The following is a 23,716-nucleotide window of genomic DNA, read 5'->3' on the forward strand; positions in this document are numbered from 1 at the left end:
AATCAATCCTGTAGCCATGAGGCTCGTCCTTCCAAAAACCATGAAGATCCACTCAGTGTTTCACGTGTCCCTTTTGAAACCAGTCTACCCAAACACCCGAATCCAAGAGGCGCCAGTGCCCGTGGAAGTGGAGAATGATCAGTTGGAGTATGAGGTCAAGGCCATCCTGGACTCTAAGATTGTGCGTAATAAACTGTACTACTTGGTGGATTGGAAAGGCTATGGTCCTCAGGACAGAACATGGGAACCTGTTGAAAACCTTCACGCCCCTAGATTGCTAAAGGCCTTTCACGTAAATAACCCGTGCAAACCTGGGAGGGGGAGTTCCACTCTTGGAGGGGCTTTGGGGGGGGGAGTACTGTCATGACCACCGGTTTCCCCTCACAAAACCTACTAAAATGTCTAAAGAACTGCATATAGATCCTGGGCTCTGGGAAGGTAGAACCTTGGCTATGTAGTTTTTGACACTTCCTTATCCTGCAAACATGGCCCCCGGTGAAATTCCTGGTATGGGGGCTGTGCAGTCTAGTTGTTGTCACGCCTTCAGTATTTAAGCCCCTCCCCCTTAGCGTTCCGCGCTTCGCGTCTGTTTTGTTTACAGAGGACGCTTACCGCGGATCCTGTCAAGATTCTCCTCAGAACCTCGTTCTTTCATAGTTCCTGTTCCCTGCTTCCGTTCTTTACCTTGCCCCTTAACGCTCCTTGGCTTTGGTGTTCGTTACACGTTTGGGGGGGCCAATCTTTCTAATTGAAGTAAGTTAGCGGCAACGCTCAGCTGTGCTCGCGCCTTCCGCCAGTATCTTTTCTGGTATTTTGATTGTGGTGGATAGTGCGCATTGCGCTTGAACAGTTCCAATCAGGTGTCGAGTGTCGGGGCTCCGGCACTCAAATCGTGTGTGAGGAGTCTGTCACTAGTGACACGCAAACGCTTGCCTCAGGTTTTCCTGTTGCTATGTTTTCTCTGTGGAGTACTTTTAACTTGTGCCTCTTCATTGAACTCGCAATAGTAAAATAATTCTCTCCGTTCATTTAGTCATTGTTTATATTTGGACAACGTCTTTAGGATATTCTGTGGCATTCCATATTGAAACCCTGTTACAGTTCTCCTCAGGTTTTATCGTCATTAGCGCTCATCACCTCAGGGTCCTGTTTCAATCCAGTCCAAGGGTTTGGGAGTCACTCCAGTGTGGTTTTATACTGTGGCTATTTGGTTCCTTTCCGTGTCTTTTGCCTTCCCTCCAATCACCCATCTACAGTACCATCCTAATAGCCACCCCTTCCATCTTCAGGACAAGCGCCCCTGCGCAGAAGCAGGATGGATAGCCCACAATATACTAATCAAAGGTAAGAGTAGAGAGATTGAAAAGGAAGATAGATAGGGAGATTAGTTAGTGCAAGTTACCTTTGGGAAAGTTACATTTATCTATGTTCTTGTGTTTCCTCATAGATTTCTAGTCCATTGGAGCTTAAGGTTTTGAGAAATAAAACTAAGGGTTAGAACAACGCACTCAGAGAAGAAAGTTACATTCTAAGAGTGGTGTCCCCGCAGAGTCAGGTAAGCGTTACATTGAGCCAGCATATTGTAAAATAGTTTAAAATCCCCCTTCCGACCTGCATGCAGCCGCGCTCTTCCCCGTCCCTGCCTCGCCTCCAGTTGCTTCACCCTCCCGCCCCTCCCACCTCCCTTGATTGGTATATTTTCCCTTCCGTGCTCGGTATATACCTGCACATCTTACACATGCCCACTTTTCACCCAGGTAGACGGTTATATTCCTTCCACCAACTCCCGCCTCCCATCCCGCCCACCGCCAGTGATTGGCTCTCCACCAAGGTCATAAGTGAATTCTCCAGGGTAGTCCTCTGCCTGTGAAGCCCCTGCGGCTAAGGGCCCCAAGGCAAAGGGCGGCCCCTACAGAGGCGGTTCCAGATCGTGTCTGCAGTTGTCAGCAGGGGAAGCCAGTAGCCCTCCGTCAACCAGCAACGACTAGGACCAGTACGGTAGAAGTGGTCTAGGCGGGGAGTAGAGCAATTACTCTACCCCAGAAGCCTACCCGCTTTTCAAACTTATCTAAAACACTTTGAATATCTCTGCTGCCTCCCTCTCCCCCACACTGTTAAATCTAGCTGTGCTTAGTACTCCACTCAATTGTTCCGTTAGGCGTAGGCCCCTCTCCCACTTTACAGGACTCTCAAATCCAGCTGTCTTTAGTATTGCAGTCATTTGTTCAACTGTGTCTCAAACTAAGCTCTGTTTAGTACTGCACCCATTTGCCCGGTCGGGCGTGGGCCTCTCTCCCACTATACAGTGTCATGGCCCCTGGCCCTTATAGGCAAGGCATTGGGGCTAAGCTATGACCCTCCATTATGGCCTTAAAGGCTTTGCCATCTCATCCAAGACTCTCCTGGAGTCATAAAGGCACCAGGCTCATATATAAAGTGAGGAAAACTTGAGGACTGGACTTGACAATGGACTTTGTACAACATGGATGCCCCAGCATAGCTCAGTTCAATGAACCGTGCTATGCGGTCTAGTGTTTTAGGTGTGGTCAGGCCTAGGGATACCTGGGATACCTCGGGGCTATATAAACCACGCCCAGGCAGAGAAACACGCTTCGCGTTACTCTGCACTCTGCAGCGTGACGCTCACCACATTCTGCTCGGATCTTCGCCTGCCTTACCGGAGCTGCGTACCTGAAAGAACAAGAACAAGAACACCATCAGTGTAACACTTACCTGTGAGTGAATCCTGCTCGCCATCCACCACTCTTTTGGTCCAGAGAACACAGCATCTCAGCGACGTCCCCTCGATCTTCGAAAACGCCGCAACCTGAGAAGAAGAGAACGAAACAGCATTAGTAAGCGTTTATATTCCAATTCCGAAAATAGCTAAAGCAATATCATGCTTACCTGGGTTCGAGTCGCTCTTGGTCAACATCCATTCCGGGCCATAACAACGACCTGCAAAAGAGAGGAAACACAGATTAGCACACAAAGTCAAGAAGGCGCTACGTGCTACGCATTACTCACTGCTCACTATTTTCTCAGCCAGCATCCATTCTGGGACATTGCAGCGGCCTGCAAGAAAGAGAGAAAGACAGGTCAGCACAAGAAAAGGAAAGATGGCGCCGCGCATCGCGCTTTCACTCACCATCTTGTGTTTAGCCCCAAGCAGCACGACATCACTAATGAGCTCTTCCTGCACCTAGAGGAAGAAGGAGAGACATTAACAGGGGCAATTGGAAAGAAAAGGACAAACTACAAAACCCAGCAAACTTACCTTGACGAACAGGAGTCACAGCAGGTCTGGACTCTTAGGGCCCGCACCAGTGAAGCAACTAGGTCGCGGCGCGCCCACACCAACAACGCACCCCTGCACCGAGAGGCAGGACGGAGAGCACATCATACTAGAAAGCAAGGTGAGGAGAGAACTAAGGGGAAAGTTGGGTCCACAGGGGAGGTGGGATCCAAGCAACAAAAATCCATGTATTTCAGGCCTGATCCTCGGCCGAACAGAGTCCAAAGGAGGGGTTCGAGATCGCTAGTGGTCCAGCCAGGCTGAGTGGCATCCCCATGGATATCAGGTGAGCGTTACAGAACGTGAAGCCTTAAAAAAAACATAATCCACCTGGGCGTCATGGAAATGTCAGAAACCGACCAGTTAGCTCAAATGCTGGGACAGTTGTGTGCTGAGGTGCATTCAGCCAGACAGGAGACCAATGTCCTGCGGAGGGAATTGATAGTTGCTAAGAAACGCACTGACGACCTGAGTAGGCAACTCCTCCAGTCACAGGCAAGACAAGCTCCATTACCTGGGAACGTCTCATCAGTGCCAACACCATCAGCCAATCCAGTACAGACAACCCTTCCTGGAGCAGTTCCTTTGGCCCCACCTGAGCGCTTCGCAGAGACCCCAAGAAGTATGCAACATTTATGAACCAATGTCGCCTCCATTTCCTTTGTAGGCCTGGGGCCTTCCATAACGACCAGTCACGGTTGCTTTCGCGCTATCTTATTTGAGTGGCAGTGCTGCGGACTGGTCTGTACCCTTTGTTAGTCAGGATGATCCTCTGCTACATGACTTCAGGAGTTTTCAGCAGGAGATGAAAAAGCTCTTCGCTCGTCGTACCCATGGACAGGCACTAGACAACAAACTTTTGTCCCTTCGTCAAGGAAACCAAGACTTATTAACATATATAGCAACCTTCAACAGGCTCGTGGTTGAAGCAGGGTGGCCTGAGGAGAAGAGAACTACGTTATTCCACCGGGGCCTACGGGGGGAGCTAAAAGATGTTCTTGCCCAAGCGGTCGATCCACCAAAAGACTGTGCAGAGTTAATTAATTGTGTTGTTCAGCTAGATCATAGATTGCAAGACCGAATAGCAGAACGGAGTAGACTGGACACCCGCCCTATGTACGTACGATCAAAGGACAATGCCCCACGAGCAACAGAAAGTTCAGTGGAACCAATACAAATAGGAGGGGTAAGGGACCCTTTAACCAAGGCTGAAAGGGACAAGAGAAGGCAGCAGCAGTTATGCTTATACTGCGGAAAATCAGGCCATTTCCTTAAAGAGTGTCCAGTGAAGCCGCTGAGGAGAACCGTAGAAGCCACTGACAAGGAAGACACGACGAGGAGTCGGAAAACTACCAAGCCGTCAAATGTAGGGGTCCATTTGTCGAGCGAAGAAGGTGAACTACAGACCTCCCATTTTGTGTTGCCTGTGATCCTGAGCAATCACCAGCAACCGTCTCGGATGCATACCATAGAAGCGTACATAGACAGCGGAGCAGTGGGGAATTATATGGACCAGGATCTCGCAGCAAAGATGGGGCTTCCTCTATGCCCTAAGCCAACCACTGAAACCGTCACCACCGTTGATGGTACGGAAATAGCTTCCGGTCCAGTATCCCAATGCACAGCAGTTTTAACACTTCTGTGCCAGGATGGACACCGGGAATCTATTGCTTTCGACCTCATCAAGGCGCCCCAGTTTAGGTTGATCTTAGGGATGCCGTGGTTGGTAGCTCACAATCCTCGATTAGATTGGCGTGCAAAGGAGTTTACCTTTTCCGAAAGTTGTACTCACACTTGTTACCACAAAGAAAAACAGCCAACAAATACAAGTACATCTGCCCATGGAACAGCAGCAATAACTCTGGGTGTGACCGGTACCCTACCAAGTGAATAACAGGACTTTCAAGATGTGTTTCAGAAGGAACAAGCTAATACCTTGCCGCCGCACAGGCCATATGATTACCAGATCGACCTAGTACCAGGTGCACAAATCCCTTGTAGTCGAATCTATGCACTCACAGAACCAGAAAACCAAAATTTGAAGTCCTATTTAGATCAATACCTGGCAAATGGTTTCATCCGCCCTTCGGAGTCACCAGCAGCATCTCCTCTATTCTTCGTACCGAAGAAGGAAGGAGATTTGAGAACTTGCATCGACTACTGCGCATTAAACCAAATGACCATTAAAAATCGCTACCCCCTACTGCTCATTCCGGTACTGTTAGATAAAGTCAAAGACGCCCAAACCTATACTAAATTGGACCTTAGAGGATTGTACCATCTCGTCCGAGTGAAAAAGGGTGATGAATGGAAGACCGCCTTTCGTACCAAATTTGGCCTATACGAATACCAGGTAATGCCCTTTGGGCTTTGCAACGCTCCCGCTGCATTTCAGTACTTCATGAATGATGTCTTGAGAGAACTAATTGATGTCTGTGCCCTAGTCTATATTGATGATGTCTAGTATATTCAGCTTCAAAACAGGACCACGTCAAGCATGTCCACTCCGTTCTTACAAAACTCTGCCAACATCAACTCTATGCCAAACGTGCCATTCTAAACTGACTGTCGCCAAATTCGTTCAAAGGAATCCAGAGCATGTTGGGTTTTGCAAACTTCTACCGCCGATTCATCCCGGGGTTTTTTCAAATAGTGCATCTGGTCACATCACTATTAAGAAAAAGCAATAAGAAATTCCAATGGACAGAAGAAGCAGAAGAGGCCTTCCAAGAACTCAAGGTGAGGTTCACTTCCGCCCCGATCCTACGAAATCCTCGCCCAGATCTTCCTTACGTGGTAAAACGGACGCCTCAAGCATGGTAATGGGAGCTGTTCTCTCACAAAGGGACCCAAAAACCGGTCAATTGCACCCTGTAGCCTTCTGGTCACGTAATTTCTCACCACCTGAACTCAATTACGCTATCACGGATAAAGAGCTTCTAGTCATCAAGTCAGCTTTTAAGGTCTGGTGACATTATCTCCTAGGTGCCAGGCATAGAATCACCGTAATAACTGACCATCGAAATCTACAATACCTAAAAACAGCGAAAGCTCAATCCTCACGACAACTACACTGGGCCCTTTTCTTCGCGGAGTATGATTACGTGATCATCTTTCAACCAGGTGTCAAAAAACGGAAAGGCCGATGCCCTTTCGTGTATGGGTATTGATGAACAGGTATACACGACCCCCGATCCAGTGGCCATTATTCCAAGTGACAAGCTCCTGGGCATTACGACAACAATGACTCCGAATGAACTACAAGAAGAGATCGAACGCTTGATGAGTCCTGAGCTGTTACAAGAGTGGAATGCACGAGGAGAACACTATACAATTAAGGACCAACTACCATATTTCAGGAACCGTTTATTCTTACCCAAAAAGGAACTACAAGAACAGGTCATCTCTGGGTATCGCGACTCTTTCATTGAGGGTCACCCTGGAATTGCTAAGACTCTAGCCAAGGTAAAACGAAGCTACTGGTGGCCCACGTGGCGTAAGGACGTTATTCAACTCATCCTATCCTGCGGCATGTGTGCGCAAAATAAGTCATCAAAGCAGAAACCAGCTGGATTCCTTAGACCATTGGAAATTCCGCCGGTACCCTGGCATACATTATCTCTCGACTTCATCACCGATTTACCACCCAGTCAAGGATTCAATACCATTCTAGTGGTCATAGACTTATTTTCAAAAATGGCACACTTGCTGTTTAAAGGTCTCCCAAATGCATCTAGCCTGGCAAAGGTATTTCTCGAACATATCGTACGGCTTCATGGGTTTGCTTCGGTACTGATCTCAGACCGAGGTACCCAATTTGTGTCCAACTTCTGGAGGAAATGCTGTTCCATGGCCCAAATCTATATCCGACTATCCACTAGCCACCATCCCCAAACGGATGGTCAAACAGAAAGAACGAACCAAACACTCAAGCAATACCTACGCTGTATGCTGCATCAAGTGGAAGAAAGTTGGAAGGACTTGCTGTGGATAGCTGAATACGCCTATAATAATTCTTTTCACATCAGTACGGGGCAGACTCCTTTTTATACAATATACAGCAGACATCCACGCACTTCCGAACTGGATGTTCCTACTACCCTGGAAATGCCAGCCATTAAAACTTTACACACAATTATCTCTCAGACAAAGGGGTGTGGCCAAGCAGCCATGGAGTAGGCTCCGATTCCTTGGAGCTCCGTGATCCGACTTATTGATTTGAAGCAAAACGCATGTGTTGACGGCCTGTTCCAGCGGAAAAAAGATACGGTATCTGGGTGAATACTTCAGGCAGCAGATGAGCGTATCAGCGAGAGATAGTGGTCACAGCAGACTGAATTAGGCCACTTTGTGTCCTGATCCGGAAGCAGCGCAATCGATACTAAGATGGCGGCTTGCCAACACAAAGGGACCCCCGGCGGCACTTGAAATCGGGTGCCAGGCGGGCAGTGACTGGAATGTAGGCATGCGGCAGCGGATGAAACAGTGAGTGGCCGACTACCGGAGAAAAGCCCACGAATAGCCCGAGAGGATGCACACAGCGCTGGGCCACGAGATAGGCGGCACGGCCTTGGCGCTCCCACTAGACCAGGACGATGTATATGTCATGCCTGCTGGACATATCTCTGGACCGGGAACGACCTCTCCATACAAAATGAGTTACGCCCATAGAACCGCTAGACCATTCTATTCGAAATGGAGGTTGTTCAATGCATTGCCCGGAAAACAACGTCTGCATTTTTCACGTCGTTAAATTCACATGACTTAGTTCCATCACGTGTATCACGGCAGTACGTACATAAGCAGCGTGGAAATGTCGATCGCTGCTTATGATTAATTCATTTTTGGCGTTTTGTAGCTGAACTCCGTACCTGCGTCCTCGCATTCCCTTCAGCAACCTCTTTCGCCTTTTGGAGCGTGTTTTCCTCCACACGTTAATGTCCTGAGCTGCGTGTATCCTGTTCACGTGCCAAATCTCCACGCGGACGCTGTTTGCAAGCGCGGCTGTCCTGAGCTGCGTGCATCCTGTTTGCGTGCCAAATCTCCACGCGGACGCTCTCTTCAAGCGCGGCTGTCCTGGGCTGCGTGTATCCTGCTTGCGTGCCAAATATTCACGCGGACGTTGTCTTCAAGCGCGGCTGTCCTGGGCTGCGTGTATCCTGTTCGCGTGCCAAATCTCCACACGCGGACACAGTTTTCAAGCGCGGCTGTCCTGGGCTGCGTGTATCCTGTTTGTGTGCTAAATCTCCACGCGGAAACGCTGTCTCCTAGCGCGCCTGTCCTGGCTGCGTGTACGCTGTCGTGTGCAATCCTGCACGTGGTTTTCTGAACTACTTTGAACCTTTGGTACCTGTGACAGTTAACAGGTGAACTTCTAATTTTTGTTCTTCGTGGGAAAGGAAGTATTTCATGAACTATTGGAAGGTGATTGTGCACAGTACTTTGGACGCTATCCTGTGGTGCACCAACCCGGTATCTAGCGTGAGCCTCGTGCCGTTCGGGATAAGTCTCCCTTACTAATCTTCCCCTCCTTTGTCGTTGGTTCAATTCCTGGTTTTCTTCAAGAGACTTTCGTTGAATGCTTCAGTTTTTTGCCATAAGGTCAGTGTTTTGAATTAATGCTAATACTGTGCTATTATAGTGAATTGAGTTTGGGACAGTTTCTTATGATACTTTATCTATCCTAGGTGTACTTCCGATACAATACCCACGCCTTTTCCAGTGATCCATCTCTCTGCCTGTTTCATCAGTCAGAGAGTTGTATCATTTGGAAGGTCTAATTTGACCTACCTACAATCAAGTCGTGTGAAAAAGGATCCGGAAGAGCGCTACCAATTGTATCCTTTTTTGGTTACCGTATCCTTTCAATTGATACATTGGTGATTTATGACAGAATCAGAAGCCATGGAGGGTATGGATCCTTTAACTGTTTTGACTCAGTTAATCACTGACTTGAAAAATGAAATGATTACGGCACAGGACATGCTACGGCATCGAATGGATGTTATGCAAGATGCCTTGCATGCCACTCCTCAGGGAGCACAGGTTCCAGTAGCCACTGCATCTGGATCTGGGATTACGGCACCATCATTATCACAGGAAACTCTTAAAGTGGTTATGCCAACACAGTTTCCCTTGGCTCCCCCGGAAAGGTTCACAGGTGATCCTAAAACCTATAGAACTTTTGTTAATCAGTGCCGACTTCATTTCCTTTACCGGCCTAATTCGTTTCCCGACCTAACTACTAAAGCAGCATTCGTGCTTTCCCATTTGGGGGGTACAGCGGCTGCTTGGGCTAATCCTTTATTGGAATCAAATAGCCCCTTGTTGTACGATTGCGATGATCTTCTGGCTGCTATGAGCAAAGTCTTTGATATGCGCTACGCTACTCAAGCCACAGATCTGGAGTTGCTGAATCTACAACAAGGCAGTCAACCTCTGTTGGCTTACATCACCTTATTCAACCAATTAACAGCCGAAACCCAATGGCCTGAAGACAAGAAGACGGCGGTTTTCTACAAGGGTCTCTCAGAAGAACTCAAAGATGCCTTATCCACGGTCCCAGTGGTTCCTACAGGTTTCTCAGAATTTCTTGATTTGATTTTACAAATTGATGCCCGAAGAAATGCTCGCAAAGGAGAGAGAAAACCTTTCCTGCATGCACCGGTTCGTTCTGAGACACCGGCAGCTTCTTCGAATGATCCTGAACCAATGCAAATTGGTGCGGTGAGAGGACGGTTGTCTAGAGCAGAAAGAGAGAACCGAAGAAAAAACAATGTATGTATGTATTGCGGTTCATCTGAGCATTTACTGGGGGCATGTCCTAAAAAACCAGTTAAGCCTTCGGGAAACGCCAAAACTCGGCAGTAGCAGGAGTCCCTGTGTCGAGTGTTACATCGGACTCCATTACATTTCCAGCGCAAGCACCTATAGCTGTTGAGATGACTTTACGTTTTGATGATCAAGAATTGGTTTCCAAGGCTATGTTTGATTCTGGAGCCACTAATAATTACATCGATATCACATATGCCAAGAAATGTTCTATACCCCTTGTAGACAAGAACAAACCTGAAACTGTTAATACTGTGGATGGATTGGTCTTGATTTCCGGTATGGTAACTCAGGAGACTGTACCTATTCAGATGACTTTATTAAATGGTCATTCGGAGGAAATAGTCTTCGATGTCATTGCGGCTCCTCAGTACAAAATATTACTTGGACTTGCTTGGTTGACTCTTCATATTCCCGCCATTGACTGGGTTACGGGATTGATCCAATATCCTTCCGTTTTTTGCAATGAACATTGCTTTACCAGTCAGGTGGTGTCAAATAAATCACATATTTTGGGCTCTATGGAGGGAATTTCCACTATTAGTGTGGTACATCAGAGCGGTACACATATACCAAGTGAATATACAGATTTTGCTGATGTGTTTGACAAAGGCCAGGCAGAACAGCTGCCTCCACATAGGCAGTATGATTGTCCAATTGAACTAATTCCTGGAGATAAAATCCCTACTGGTCCAGTCTATTCTTTAACTCCCAAAGAAGATGTTGTCTTGAAAGAATACATCGATAAAGCTCTTGATATGGGATTTATACGGCCATCTCAATCGCCGGCTGCCTCTCCTTTATTCTTTGTTCCTAAGAAAGAAGGATATCTAAGGCCTTGCATTGATTACAGGGCTCTTAACGACATCACCATAAAGAATCAGTACCCTTTACCACTGATAAATGTTCTGTTAGATCAATTAGTAACTTCCAAGTACTTCTCTAAATTGGACTTGCGCGGTGCTTACAATCTGGTTCGCATTCGTGAAGGAGACGAATGGAAGACCGCTTTTAAGACGCGGTACGGCCTTTATGAATATTTAGTGATGCCTTTTGGTCTTTGTAACGCTCCCGCCACATTTCAGTTCTTCATGAACGATATCTTCAGAGATATGATAGACCAATTCGTGGTGATTTACTTGGATGACATTTTGATATATTCATCGTCTTTTCCAGAACATGTTAAACACGTGTTAGCTGTCTTACAAAGACTGAGAGAGAACAAGTTTTTTGTTAAAGCCGAGAAATGTGTCTTTCATACACAAGAAGTGGAATTTCTGGGTTACGACATTACCAATCAAGGTGTTCAAATGAGTCGTTCCTAAGTGAAGGCCATATTGAATTGGCCCGTTCCACACAATGTCAAGTCATTACAGTCATTCCTAGGTTTTGTGAATTTTTATCGCAGATTTATTCGTTCTTTCTCCAAAACAGTGGCCCCATTGACAGCTTTAACTAGTTCCAAAGTTCCATTCTGTTGGAACCAGAATGCCCAAGCATCTTTTGAGATGTTAAAGGAAGTATTTACCACTGCACCTGTACTTCAACATCCTGATCCGGATTTTCAGTTTATTGTTGAAGCAGATGCTTCCAGTGTCGCTACAGGAGCTGTACTTACGCAAGTTTGTGCAGCAACCAAGGAGGAGCATCCAGTTGCTTTCTTCTCACGTAAGCTTACCTCATATGAACAGAACTATACTGTCACTGAGCGTGAATTACTTGCAATCAAAGATGCTTTCCGAGAATGGCGACATCATCTTCTTGGGGCCAAACATCAGGTGCTGGTGTACTCGGATCATAGAAATCTTCAGGCATTCAAAACTATGAAATGTCTTACAGCTAGACAGGCCAGATGGCATGTCTTTTTTGCTCAATACGATTTCCAGATTACTTATCGCCCTGCCAGACAACATGTCAAGTCGGATGCTTTGTCTCGCATCCGTGAAGAGGTGAAGGAAGAACCATTGGTGCAAAATAAGTTGTTGGCAGATCACGTGATATGTAGTTGTTCTGCACAACCTTCCCTAAAAAACGAGTTACAGGAGTGGGTGAAACTAAATCCACAATTGATTCAGGAATTGAATCTTGATATATACAATGGTTTGCCTTTCAAACAAGGAGTACTCTATCTACCAACTCGTACCACTCGGAACAAGGCCCTCAGTTGGGGTCATGATTCCTTGATTGATGCCCATCCTGGACAGAAGAAGACCCTAGAGTTGCTGAAAAGATGGTGTTGGTGGCCGTCTATAACACAAGATGTTATAAATTATGTTTCAACATGTTCTGTATGCAGTCAATGCAAGAACACTCCTGGCAAACCAGTGGGTTTACTCCAGTCCCTATCTGTTCCTAAAAAACCATGGGACATGATATCAATTGATTTTGTGGTAGAACTTCCAAGAAATAAAGGCTACGATACCATATGGGTTGTGGTGGACTACTTTACAAAATTGGCCCTTTTTATCCCCTGTATTGGTTTACCAACAGCTGCTGGTCTGGCTGATTTATTCATCTGGCATATATTCCGTTTTTTTGGCCTACCTTCAGTGATAATCACTGACAGGGGCTCACAATTTGCGTCATGTTTTTGGAGAGCACTAAATTCGGCATTACTAATTGATGACAGGTTGTCTAGTACTTATCACCCTCATACGGATGGACAGACTGAGAGAGTCAATAGCACTATGGAACAATATCTGCGATGTTTGTGCCTGCAGTTTCAGTCAGATTGGCTCAATGTCCTGCCGGCAGCGGAGTTTGCCTATAATAATTCCTACCATAGTGCCATAGACTTAGCGGTAGCTGTGTGCATGATTCCATTCAGTATATAAGTGTATGTTTTCTGAACGGAACATAATAATAATATAATGAAATAGACTGCTGCTGGAGGTACATGAGTCAGCAGAAAGAGAGGCCCTGGACATTGTTCACCGATGTAGATAAATTGGTGATAAATAACACGTTAGCTCGCTGCCGCAGATAAGACAGTGAGGACAGCCCATGGTGGCACTCCAATTGAAAATGTGGTGTTCCTGAAATGTAAGCCTGAGGCCTCTCTAGTGATCACACGAACAAACCAAGCAAAAATAAGGAGTTCTGGATATTGGGGCCACATATAAAACAAAGGAATTATGCTCACCAGAAATACCACCAATAACGCATACCAACATAATGTATACCACTAAATGTATCTGTGTGCTGAAATAATGTATGTATACTGTAGTACTATATACCAAATCTAATCTGAATGTAAAGAGTGATTATTACTGAATTATTTTCATTTTGGCAGTAAGAACAAACCGCTATGCCCCAAATCTATACAAAATACCCTACAATATTAACGGCTGTATCTTTGTTGCTCCTCTGGTGCCTAGTCCAGCATTGGGAGCAATTAACTCCTTTCTTTCTGGCACCTCAAGCTTGCAAAACCTTCCGGGTGACAGCTGTTCGGCTGGCCAATAACGTTCTAATAGCAGACCATGGTAATAATTTGATCAGATCTATTCCAACCTTATAATGAAATAGTAAAAGTACACAGATCTGTCAGCATTGTTACAACCAATGCTGAACTCTATAGATGTTAGTCTCTGAAGTACATTCACTAACGTGCTGAGCTGTCTTTCTTAGGCTGGGCATTGAACTCGCACGCAGCTGCCGGCACCAGGAGTAGTAAACCAATAAGCTGCCGCAGTAAGGATGGCACTTTGACCTGCTGCTGCAGCGGTCGAGGTTGGAACCACTAAGCATGTTCAGTGGGGCTGGGCTCAGTGACCCGCAGCAGACACACAGGGCAGGCGCAGTGACTGGCTTTTATGTAATTTAAATGCATCTTCCCTGCTGTTTTAAACATAAGTGTGCATGTCTTCTCTTTATTCTCTTTTTTATTTTTTTTTACAGTCTGTCTCGAGAACGGCATGCTGCATTTGAACAGGAGCCTTGTTTTACAAAGAAACGTCATGGAGAGAAATGCTGGCATCAGACTTTTACATTTCCCTCTCCTCCTACCCCGCATTTTCAGGATCCGCATCAGAGAGGATACGCAGTCACAGTGTCCTAGCGTGCTTGTTATTAAGCGCTCAGGAAATACATACATTAAGACATAAAAATCTTTTATACATGTGCAAACGGAAAATAAATCGGACCCTGGCTCGATGGCATCTAACTAGTGTGCCTTTGATTTAATGTTGGTGGTCTTCTAATGCGGCCTGTGCCTTAGCTGTGCATTTCTCGTGATGAATGGGCCCATTTAAATCTACTAAGAACCTTCCCCCAAGCCCTTGAATGCAGCCGCTGTGTGAACAGCACATGTTAGATTTCCACCCTGTAACCCACACCACACTTACCCATGTTGCGTTGTATCAGGCTCAGCTGACCTGAGACTGGTTCCTCCCTAAGTGAGCAGCTATTCAGAAACATGGACCGCCAGGATTGCCTGATTTCGCTTCTCCCACCCGCCTCCCACCTCCACTTCCTACACGTGCCCATTTTCACCCAGGCAGACCCAGGTCAGTGATTGTGTCCGTGTGACCCCCTTGAGCCAGCATATTGTTGTAAAATTGTTTAAAATCCCCCTCCTGACCCGCGTGGAGCTGCGCTCTTCCCCGTCCCTGCCACGCCTCCAGTTGCTTCCCCACCTGCCGCCCGGCCCTCCCACCTCCCTTGATTGGTAGATTTTCTCTTCCATGCTCGGTATATACCTGCACATCCTACGCGTGCCCATTTTCACTCGGGCAGACCCAGGTCAGTGATTGTGCCCGTGTGAACCCCTTGCGCCGGCATATTGTTGTAAAATTGTTTAAAATTCCCCTCCCGACCCACGTGCAGCTGCGCTCTTCCCCATCCCTGCCTCTCCTCCAGTTGCTTCCCCCACCTGCCTTTCGGCCCTCCCACCTCCCTTGATTGGTAGATTTTCTCTTCCATGCTCGATATATACCTGCACATCCTACGCGTGCCCATTTTGACCCAGGTCAGTGATTGTGCCTGTGTGACCCCCTATTGTTGTAAAATTGTTTAAAATCCCCCTCCTGACCTGCATGCAGCCGCGCTCTTCCCTGTCTCTGCTTCGCCTCCAGGCCCTCCCACCTCCCCTGATTGGTAGATTGTCCCTTCCGTGCTTGGTATATACCTGCACATCCTACGCATGCCCATTTTCACCCAGGCAGACCCAGGTCAGTGATTGTGCCCGTGTGACTCCCTTGAGCCAGCATATTGTAAAATAGTTTAAAATCCCCCTTCTGACCTGCATGCAGCCGCGCTCTTCCCCGTCCCTGCCTCGCCTCCAGTTGCTTCACCCTCCCGCCCCTCCCACCTCCCTTGATTGGTATATTTTCCCTTCCGTGCTCGGTATATACCTGCACATCTTACACATGCCCACTTTTCACCCAGGTAGACGGTTATATTCCTTCCACCAACTCCCGCCTCCCATCCCGCCCACCGCCAGTGATTGGCTCTCCACCAAGGTCATAAGTGAATTCTCCAGGGTAGTCCTCTGCCTGTGAAGCCCCTGCGGCTAAGGGTCCCAGGGCAAAGGGCGGCCCCTACAGAGGCGGTTCCAGATCGTGTCTGCAGTTGTCAGCAGGGGAAGCCAGTAGCCTGCCGTCAACCAGCAACGACTAGGACCAGTACGGTAGAAGTGGTCTAGGCGGGGAGTAGAGCAATTACTCTACCCCAGAAGCCTACCCGCTTTTCAAACTTATCTAAAACACTTTGAATATCTCTGCTGCCTCCCTCTCCCCCACACTGTTAAATCTAGCTGTGCTTAGTACTCCACTCAATTGTTCCGTTAGGCGTAGGCCCCTCTCCCACTTTACAGGACTCTCAAATCCAGCTGTCTTTAGTATTGCAGTCATTTGTTCAACTGTGTCTCACATCTAGCTGTGTTTAGGACTCCACTCAATTGTTCTGTTACGCGTAGGCCTTTCTCCCATTATACAGGACTCTCAAATCTATCTGTGTTTAGCATTGCAGTCATCTGTTCAACTATGTCTCAAACTAAGCTCTGTTTAGTACTGCACCCATTTGCCCGGTCGGGCGTGGGCCTCTCTCCCACTATACAGTGTCATGGCCCCTGGCCCTTATAGGCAAGGCATTGGGGCTAAGCTATGACCCTCCATTATGGCCTTAAAGGCCTTGCCATCTCATCCAAGACTCTCCTGGAGTCATAAAGGCACCAGGCTCATATATAAAGTGAGGAAAACTTGAGGACTGGACTTGACAATGGACTTTGTACAACATGGATGCCCCAGCATAGCTCAGTTCAATGAACCGTGCTATGCGGTCTAGTGTTTTAGGTGTGGTCAGGCCTAGGGATACCTGGGATACCTCGGGGCTATATAAACCACGCCCAGGCAGAGAAACACGCTTCGCGTTACTCTGCGCTCTGCAGCGTGACGCTCACCACATTCTGCTCGGATCTTCGCCTGCCTTACCGGAGCTGCGTACCTGAAAGAACAAGAACACCATCAGTGTAACACTTACCTGTGAGTGAATCCTGCTCACCATCCACCACTCTTTTGGTCCAGAGAACACAGCATCTCAGCGACGTCCCCTCGATCTTCGAAAACGCCGCAACCTGAGAAGAAGAGAACGAAACAGCATTAGTAAGCGTTTATATTCCAATTCCGAAAATAGCTAAAGCAATATCATGCTTACCTGGGTTCGAGTCGCTCTTGGTCAACATCCATTCCGGGCCATAACAACGACCTGCAAAAGAGAGGAAACACAGATTAGCACACAAAGTCAAGAAGGCGCTACGTGCTACGCATTACTCACTGCTCACTATTTTCTCAGCCAGCATCCATTCTGGGACATTGCAGCGGCCTGCAAGAAAGAGAGAAAGACAGGTCAGCACAAGAAAAGGAAAGATGGCGCTGCGCATCGCGCTTTCACTCACCATCTTGTGTTTAGCCCCAAGCAGCACGACATCACTAATGAGCTCTTCCTGCACCTAGAGGAAGAAGGAGAGACATTAACAGGGGCAATTGGAAAGAAAAGGACAAACTACAAAACCCAGCAAACTTACCTTGACGAACAGGAGTCACAGCAGGTCTGGACTCTTAGGGTCCGCACCAGTGAAGCAACTAGGTCGCGGCGCGCCCACACCAACAACGCACCCCTGCACCGAGAGGCAGGACGGAGAGCACATCATACTAGAAAGCAAGGTGAGGAGAGAACTAAGGGGAAAGTTGGGTCCACAGGGGAGGTGGGATCCAAGCAACAAAAATCCATGTATTTCAGGCCTGATCCTCGGCCGAACAGAGTCCAAAGGAGGGGTTCGAGATCGCAAGTGGTCCAGCCAGGCTGAGTGGCATCCCCATGGATATCAGGTGAGCGTTACAGAACGTGAAGCCTTAAAAAAAACATAATCCACCTGGGCGTCATGGAAATGTCAGAAACCGACCAGTTAGCTCAAAGGCTGGAACAGTTATGTGCTGAGGTGCATTCAGCCAGACAGGAGACCAATGTCCTGCGAAGGGAATTGATAGTTGCTAAGAAACGCACTGACGACCTGAGTAGGCAACTCCTCCAGTCACAGGCAAGACAAGCTCCATTACCTGGGAACGTCTCATCAGTGCCAACACCATCAGCCAATCCAGTACAGACAACCCTTCCTGGAGCAGTTCCTTTGGCCCCACCTGAGCGCTTCGCAGAGACCCCAAGAAGTATGCAACATTTATGAACCAATGTCGCCTCCATTTCCTTTGTAGGCCTGGGGCCTTCCCTAACGACCAGTCACGGTTGCTTTCGTGCTATCTTATTTGAGTGGCAGTGCTGCGGACTGGTCTGTACCCTTTGTTAGTCAGGATGATCCTCTGCTACATGACTTCAGGAGTTTTCAGCAGGAGATGAAAAAGCTCTTCGCTCGTTGTACCCATGGACAGGCACTAGACAACAAACTTTTGTCCCTTCGTCAAGGAAACCAAGACTTATTAACATATATAGCAACCTTCAACAGGCTCGTGGTCGAAGCAGGGTGGCCTGAGGAGAAGAGAACTACGTTATTCCACCGGGGCCTACGGGGGGAGCTAAAAGATGTTCTTGCCCAAGCGGTCGATCCACCAAAAGACTGTGCAGAGTTAATTAATTGTGTTGTTCAGCTAGATCATAGATTGCAAGACCGAATAGCAGAACGGAGTAGACTGGACACCCGCCCTATGTACGTACGATCAAAGGACAATGCCCCACGAGCAACAGAAAGTTCAGTGGAACCAATACAAATAGGAGGGGTAAGGGACCCTTTAACCAAGGCTGAAAGGGACAAGAGAAGGCAGCAGCAGTTATGCTTATACTGCGGAAAATCAGGCCATTTCCTTAAAGAGTGTCCAGTGAAGCCGCTGAGGAGAACCGTAGAAGCCACTGACAAGGAAGACACGACGAGGAGTCGGAAAACTACCAAGCCCGTCAAATGTAGGGGTCCATTTGTCGAGCGAAGAAGGTGAACTACAGACCTCCCATTTTGCGTTGCCTGTGATCCTGAGCAATCACCAGCAACCGTCTCGGATGCATACCGTAGAAGCGTACATAGACAGCGGAGCAGTGGGGAATTATATGGACCAGGATCTCGCAGCAAAGATGGGGCTTCCTCTATGCCCTAAGCCAACCACTGAAACCGTCACCACCGTTGATGGTACGGAAATAGCTTCCGGTCCAGTATCCCAATGCACAGCAGTTTTAACACTTCTGTGCCAGGATGGACACCGGAATCTATTGCTTTCGACCTCATCAAGGCGCCCCAGTTTAGGTTGATCTTAGGGATGCCGTGGTTGGTAGCTCACAATCCTCGATTAGATTGGCGTGCAAAGGAGTTTACCTTTTCCGAAAGTTGTACTCACACTTGTTACCACAAAGAAAAACAGCCAACAAATACAAGTACATCTGCCCATGGAACAGCAGCAATAACTCTGGGTGTGACCGGTACCCTACCAAGTGAATAACAGGACTTTCAAGATGTGTTTCAGAAGGAACAAGCTAATACCTTGCCGCCGCACAGGCCATATGATTACCAGATCGACCTAGTACCAGGTGCACAAATCCCTTGTAGTCGAATCTATGCACTCACAGAACCAGAAAACCAAAATTTGAAGTCCTATTTAGATCAATACCTGGCAAATGGTTTCATCCGCCCTTCGGAGTCACCAGCAGCATCTCCTCTATTCTTCGTACCGAAGAAGGAAGGAGATTTGAGAACTTGCATCGACTACTGCGCATTAAACCAAATGACCATTAAAAATCGCTACCCCCTACTGCTCATTCCGGAACTGTTAGATAAAGTCAAAGACGCCCAAATCTATACTAAATTGGACCTTAGAGGATTGTACCATCTCGTCCGAGTGAAAAAGGGTGATGAATGGAAGACCGCCTTTCGTACCAAATTTGGCCTATAAGAATACCAGGTAATGCCCTTTGGGCTTTGCAACGCTCCCGCTGCATTTCAGTACTTCATGAATGATGTCTTGAGAGAACTAATTGATGTCTGTGCCCTAGTCTATATTGATGATGTCTAGTATATTCAGCTTCAAAACAGGACCACGTCAAGCATGTCCACTCCGTTCTTACAAAACTCCGCCAACATCAACTCTATGCCAAACGTGCCATTCTAAACTGACCGTCGCCAAATTCGTTCAAAGGAATCCAGAGCATGTTGGGTTTTGCAAACTTCTACCGCCGATTCATCCCGGGGTTTTTTCAAATAGTGCATCTGGTCACATCACTATTAAGAAAAAGCAATAAGAAATTCCAATGGACAGAAGAAGCAGAAGAGGCTTTCCAAGAACTCAAGGTGAGGTTCACTTCCGCCCCGATCCTACGAAATCCTCGCCCAGATCTTCCTTACGTGGTAAAACGGACGCCTCAAGCATGGTAATGGGAGCTGTTCTCTCACAAAGGGACCCAAAAACCGGTCAATTGCACCCTGTAGCCTTCTGGTCACGTAATTTCTCACCACCTGAACTCAATTACGCTATCACGGATAAAGAGCTTCTAGTCATCAAGTCAGCTTTTAAGGTCTGGTGACATTATCTCCTAGGTGCCAGGCATAGAATCACCGTAATAACTGACCATCGAAATCTACAATACCTAAAAACAGCGAAGGCTCAATCCTCACGACAACTACACTGGGCCCTTTTCTTCGCGGAGTATGATTACGTGATCATCTTTCAACCAGGTGTCAAAAAACGGAAAGGCCGATGCCCTTTCCTGTATGGGTATTGATGAACAGGTATACACGACCCCCGATCCAGTGGCCATTATTCCAAGTGACAAGCTCCTGGGCATTACGACAACAATGACTCCGAATGAACTACAAGAAGAGATTGAACGCTTGATGAGTCCTGAGCTGTTACAAGAGTGGAATGCACGAGGAGAACACTATACAATTAAGGACCAACTACCATATTTCAGGAACCGTTTATTCTTACCCAAAAAGGAACTACAAGAACAGGTCATCTCTGGGTATCACGACTCTTTCATTGAGGGTCACCCTGGAATTGCTAAGACTCTAGCCAAGGTAAAACGAAGCTACTGGTGGCCCACGTGGCGTAAGGACGTTATTCAATTCATCCTATCCTGCGGCATGTGTGCGCAAAATAAGTCATCAAAGCAGAAACCAGCTGGATTCCTTAGACCATTGGAAATTCCGCCGGTACCCTGGCATACATTATCTCTCGACTTCATCACCGATTTACCACCCAGTCAAGGATTCAATACCATTCTAGTGGTCATAGACTTATTTTCAAAAATGGCACACTTGCTGTTTAAAGGTCTCCCAAATGCATCTAGCCTGGCAAAGGTATTTCTCGAACATATCGTACGGCTTCATGGGTTTCCTTCGGTACTGATCTCAGACCGAGGTACCCAATTTGTGTCCAACTTCTGGAGGAAATGCTGTTCCATGGCCCAAATCTATATCCGACTATCCACTAGCCACCATCCCCAAACGGATGGTCAAACAGAAAGAACGAACCAAACACTCAAGCAATACCTACGCTGTATGCTGCATCAAGTGGAAGAAAGTTGGAAGGACTTGCTGTGGATAGCTGAATACGCCTATAATAATTCTTTTCACATCAGTACGGGGCAGACTCCTTTTTATGCAATATACAGCAGACATCCACGCACTTCCGAACTGGATGTTCCTACTACCCTGGAAATGCCAGCCATTAAAACTTTACACACAATTATCTCTCAGACAAAGGGGTGTGGCCAAGCAGCCATGGAGTAGGCTCCGATTCCTTGGAGCTCCGTGATCCGACTTATTGATTTGAAGCAAAACGCATGTGTTGACGGCCGATTCCAGCGGAAAAAAGATACGGTATCTGGGTGAATACTTCAGGCAGCAGATGAGCGTATCGGCGAGAGAAAGTGGACACAGCAGACTGAATTAGGCCACTTTGTGTCCTGATCCGGAAGCAGCGCAATCGATACTAAGATGGCGGCTTGCCAACACAAAGGGACCCCCGGCGGCACTTGAAATCGGGTGCCAGGCGGGCAGTGACTGGAATGTAGGCATGCGGCAGCGGATGAAACAGTGAGTGGCCGACTACCGGAGAAAAGCCCACGAATAGCCCGAGAGGATGCACACAGCGCTGGGCCACGAGATAGGCGGCACGGCCTTGGCGCTCCCACTAGACCAGGGCGATGTATATGTCATGCCTGCTGGACATATCTCTGGACCGGGAACGACCTCTCCATACAAAATGAGTTACGCCCATAGAACCGCTAGACCATTCTATTCGAAATGGAGGTTGTTCAATGCATTGCCCGGAAAACAACGTCTGCATTTTTCACGTCGTTAAATTCACATGACTTAGTTCCATCACGTGTATCACGGCAGTACGTACATAAGCAGCGTGGAAATGTCGATCGCTGCTTATGATTAATTCATTTTTGGCGTTTTGTAGCTGAACTCCGGACCTGCGTCCTCGCATTCCCTTCAGCAACCTCTTTGGCCTTTTGGAGCGCGTTTTCCTCCACACGTTAATGTCCTGAGCTGCGTGTATCCTGTTAGCGTGCCAAATCTGCACGCGGACGCTGTTTGCAAGCGCGGTTGTCCTGAGCTGCGTGCATCCTGTTTGCGTGCCAAATCTCCACGCGGACGCTCTCTTCAAGCGCGGCTGTCCTGGGCTGCGTGTATCCTGCTTGCGTGCCAAATCTTCACGCGGACGTTGTCTTCAAGCGCGGCTGTCCTGGGCTGCGTGTATCCTGTTTGCGTGCCAAATCTCCACACGCGGACACAGTTTTCAAGCGCGGCTGTCCTGGGCTACGTGTATCCTGTTTGTGTGCTAAATCTCCACGCGGAAACGCTGTCTCCTAGCGCGCCTGTCCTGGCTGCGTGTACGCTGTCGCGTGCAATCCTGCACGTGGTTTTCTGAACTACTTTGAACCTTTGGTACCTGTGACAGTTAACAGGTGAACTTCTAATTTTTGTTCTTCGTGGGAAAGGAAGTATTTTATGAACTATTGGAAGGTGATTGTGCACAGTACTTTGGACGCTATCCTGTGGTGCACCAACCCGGTATCTAGCGTGAGCCTCGTGCCGTTCGGGATAAGTCTCCCTTACTAATCTTCCCCTCCTTTGTCGTTGGTTCAATTCCTGGTTTTCTTCAAGAGACTTTCGTTGAATTCTTCAGTTTTTTGCCATAAGGTCAGTGTTTTGAATTAATGCTAATACTGTGCTATTATAGTGAATTGAGTTTGGGACAGTTTCTTATGATACTTTATCTATCCTAGGTGTACTTCCGATACAATACCCACGCCCTTTCCAGTGATCCATCTCTCTGCCTGTTTCATCAGTCAGAGAGTTGTATCATTTGGAAGGTCTAATTTGACCTACCTACAATCAAGTCGTGTGAAAAAGGATCCGGAAGAGCCCTACCAATTGTATCCTTTTTTGGTTACCGTATCCTTTCAATTGATACATTGGTGATTTATGACAGAATCAGAAGCCATGGAGGGTATGGATCCTTTAACTGTTTTGACTCAGTTAATCACTGACTTGAGAAATGTAATGATTACGGCACAGGACATGCTATGGCATCGAATGGATGTTATGCAAGATGCCTTGCATGCCACTCCTCAGGGAGCACAGGTTCCAGTAGCCACTGCATCTGGATCTGGGATTACGGCACCATCATTATCACAGGAAACTCTTAAAGTGGTTATGCCAACACAGTTTCCCTTGGCTCCCCCGGAAAGGTTCACAGGTGATCCTAAAACCTATAGAACTTTTGTTAATCAGTGCCGACTTCATTTCCTTTACCGGCCTAATTCGTTTCCTGACCTAACTACTAAAGCAGCATTCGTGCTTTCCCATTTGGGGGGTACAGCTGCTGCTTGGGCTAATCCTTTATTGGAATCAAATAGCCCCTTGTTGTACGATTGCGATGATCTTCTGGCTGCTATGAGAAAAGTCTTTGATATGCGCTACGCTACTCAAGCCACAGATCTGGAGTTGCTGAATCTACAACAAGGCAGTCAAACTCTGTTGGCTTACATCGCCTGATTCAACCAATTAACAGCCGAAACCCAATGGCCTGAAGACAAGAAGACGGCGGTTTTCTACAAGGGTCTCTCAGAATAACTCAAAGATGC

The 23,716-nt window shown here is 47.4% G+C and overlaps 1 long non-coding RNA gene across 1 annotated transcript; it reads left to right on the forward strand.

Moving 5' to 3' along the window:
* Nucleotides 1–370: 370 nt before the first annotated feature.
* LOC138473562 (uncharacterized) lies at nucleotides 371–14,286 on the forward strand. Its single transcript, XR_011268781.1, has 2 exons — nucleotides 371–1,555; nucleotides 14,027–14,286. It is a non-coding gene; the product is annotated as an uncharacterized lncRNA (long non-coding RNA).
* Nucleotides 14,287–23,716: the final 9,430 nt, after the last annotated feature.

The sequence above is a fragment of the Ambystoma mexicanum genome, chromosome 8, assembly GCF_040938575.1.
Source record: "Ambystoma mexicanum isolate Mex_15411 chromosome 8, UKY_AmexF1_1, whole genome shotgun sequence".
Lineage (NCBI taxonomy): Eukaryota > Metazoa > Chordata > Amphibia > Caudata > Ambystomatidae > Ambystoma > Ambystoma mexicanum.